The 3,059-nt window shown below is 41.1% G+C and overlaps 1 long non-coding RNA gene across 1 annotated transcript in view; it reads left to right on the forward strand.

The window, feature by feature from the left end:
• The first annotated feature begins 231 nt into the window (after positions 1-231).
• Positions 232-3,059, forward strand: part of LOC128250473 (uncharacterized) — a 4,953-nt gene continuing 2,125 nt past the window's right edge. Inside the window, exon 1 of the long non-coding RNA XR_008266497.1 lies at positions 232-483. This is a non-coding gene — a long non-coding RNA (uncharacterized LOC128250473). The remainder of the gene's footprint in view (positions 484-3,059) is intronic.

The following is a 3,059-nucleotide window of genomic DNA, read 5'->3' on the forward strand; positions in this document are numbered from 1 at the left end:
AGTTTTGTGAATAGCTAAACTGTAAACAATATAGCGATATATGCATATATGTAGACGTGTGTGTATGTGTATGCATGCACACTTACATATATGCAAATATTAATTTACATGTATGTATGCATGTGTGTATATGTCTATATGTATGTATGTATACGCACAGTACAATATTTCTTCACATACATCATCATCATCATCATCATTATCTAACGTCCTTTTTTCCATGCAGGTGAACAGCTTGAAAAGAACAGACAAACCAGAGAACTCCACCAGGTTCTATGCTTGTTTTTGCATGGTTTCTCCAGCTGGATGCCCTTCTTAATGCCAACCACTTTACAATGTGAACTGGGAGCATTTTGCATCACATCAACACTGATGAGGTTGCCAAGTAGCCTCAAGATAAAACCCCGCTCAGCTGAGCTGGATTTAGACAGGAGGAATAAGAAACTGCGATGGAGGGAGAGAAGCAAGTGTCTTGCTGAAGGGGTGAGTATATAGCTTGTCCACCTGGAAAGTGGGAGAGAGAGAGAGAGAGAGGGAGAGAAAGGAAGAGAAGTGAGATCCTCATCCAATGTGAGCATGAGAGAGAAGAGAGGATAGAAGAGGAGAAAAAGTGGATGTGTAAGTAAATGCTATGAGAGATGATTGGAGACAGGAAAGGAGTTGGATGTAAAGGATCTCAGTTGAGCGAAGGGGGAAAGGGAAGGGAATAAGGTAACCTAGGAAACTGATTGAAGAAGAGTGGGTGTCAGAAGATGAGTTGTTGGGGAAGGCTTCACAGAATCTCAATTCTACTGAGATGGCTGGGTCTTCTCAAGCTCAACATATCGCTATAACATCTCAGTCCTCCACTTTCTCCTCTATGAAACTCATCATATACATATATAGACAGACAGACAGACAGATAGATAGACAAACAGACAGACAGACAGATAGATAGATAGCAGAGGCATGGTTGTGTGTTTAAGAAGCTTGCTTTACAACCACATGGTCTTAAGTTCCATCCCACTGCTTGGATGTCTGTCACATGTGTGTGTGTGTGTATATATATACCCTTCTCTTGACTTCAGTTGATGATTGTAACTGGGCATCATTTCCAGTCATCCACAACTGGGCATGGCAGAAATATTACCTTATTTGGAAACAGTGGAAAGGTTGGCAACAAGAAGAGCATCCATCTATATAAAATCTGCTTCAACAAATTCCTTCCAACCCATGCAAGCATAAAAAGTAGATGCTAAATGATGAGGATGATGTTGATAATAATGAAGATGATTGACCCCCCCACCCTGCAATTCTTAATTTTAAGTCTCATACTTATTCTATTGGTTTCTTTTGTCAAACCACTAAATTACAAGGATGTAAACAAACCAACACTGGCTGTCAAGTACTGAGGGAGACACAAAAACTCAATGACATAAACACATGTACACGTACACACACACACACACACATACACACACACACAAACACACACCGTTCATTTTTCCACATTTGACCCTTTTCTTGTTCTTTCCTATCCTAAAACTTGCTTGGCAACCTCCCTAATGCCAAAAGCACAAAGAAAAGAGAGAACAAAGTACAGACTGTGAAGTGGTTGGCATTAGCTTGGGCATTCAGCCCTAGAAACCCTACCAAGGCTGACCTGCAGCACACTGGATCCTGTCAAACCATCCAATCCTGACGATCATGGGGGAAAGATGACAAGGATGATGATGATGATGATGATATCTACGACAGGCCTCCACACAGTCTTCACTGACCAGTTTTACTCACAAAGCATTGGTCAGCCCAAGGGTGTTGTAGAAGAGACTTGCTGAAGGTGACATGCAGTGGGATTGAACTCAAAACCAAGTGGTTGCAAAGTGAGCTTCTTAGCCACTCAGCCATGAAATTTAATCACATTTTACTCAGAAGAGTATCTTTCTACACCATGTATTGAGTACTTTATCCTTCTACTTGTATACAGCAATATATATATATATATATATATATATACACATCTATATAAATTCACATAATTGCATGCACACATCACACATCCACAGATAATCACACATAGATGGCAGGGGTGGTAGTGACAGTGGTGATAGTGGTGGTGGAGGCGATAGTGGTAGTGATGTGGTAGTAGTAGCAGTGGTGGTAGGGGAGGTTGATGGAAAAGGTGATGGTGGCTGATATAGTGTGTTGTTGCTGTTGTGGTGGTGGTGGTGGTGGTAGTATTGTTGTTTGTTTGTTGTGATGGTAGTAGTGTTGGATGTGGTGATAGTGGCTGGTGCAATGTTGCTCCTGTTGGTAGTGGTAGTAGTTTAGGTGGTGGCAGTAGTTGCATCAGGAGTGATGATGATGGTAGTGGTGGTGGTCGTGGTGGCACTAGTGGTGGTGGGGGATGTTGGTGCCAAGGTGAAACACAAACGTCTAACGGAACCATTTGTAATCCCAACAACACCATTGTCATCACTCACTCTCTGCCGCCAACCTTCAACGATGACGATACTGCTGCAAGGATTTGGGCCCCAGTGGAATTGTGGGTAATTTTGAACTCAATCACAGAAACAGTAATTAACTCATGTCTCCAGTGGCTGCACATTCATATACAGACACACATATACAGACCCACACATACTCACACACATCTGCGTCTATATAAACACACACGTGTGTGCATGTGTGTACGAACCACACACTCTTTTTAACTCTCTTTTTCGAGTTCTCTTTACTTGTCTGCCTGTCCCCTCCCCCTCTCCCTGTTCTTCCTACACACACTGACATATACATTTGTTTGTCAATACATTGTGTATGCACACACACACACACACACACACATACACACACACACACACACACACACACACAATACATATATATATAATCTCAAATTAAAAACCACAAACCTTGAATTAAAGATTATCTTAACTCTCTCAGCAGACCGAATACTTCTTTTACTTGTTGAAGCATTACTATATAATATATATGGAAAAAAAGTCAAGGTAGAAAATGCTAAAATAATTTTATAATAAACATTTCAGTACCGGTTTCGGTCATTGAGACTTTTTCAACTG

This window comes from Octopus bimaculoides, chromosome 21 (assembly GCF_001194135.2).
Source record: "Octopus bimaculoides isolate UCB-OBI-ISO-001 chromosome 21, ASM119413v2, whole genome shotgun sequence".
In the NCBI taxonomy this organism is placed as follows: Eukaryota; Metazoa; Mollusca; class Cephalopoda; order Octopoda; family Octopodidae; genus Octopus; species Octopus bimaculoides.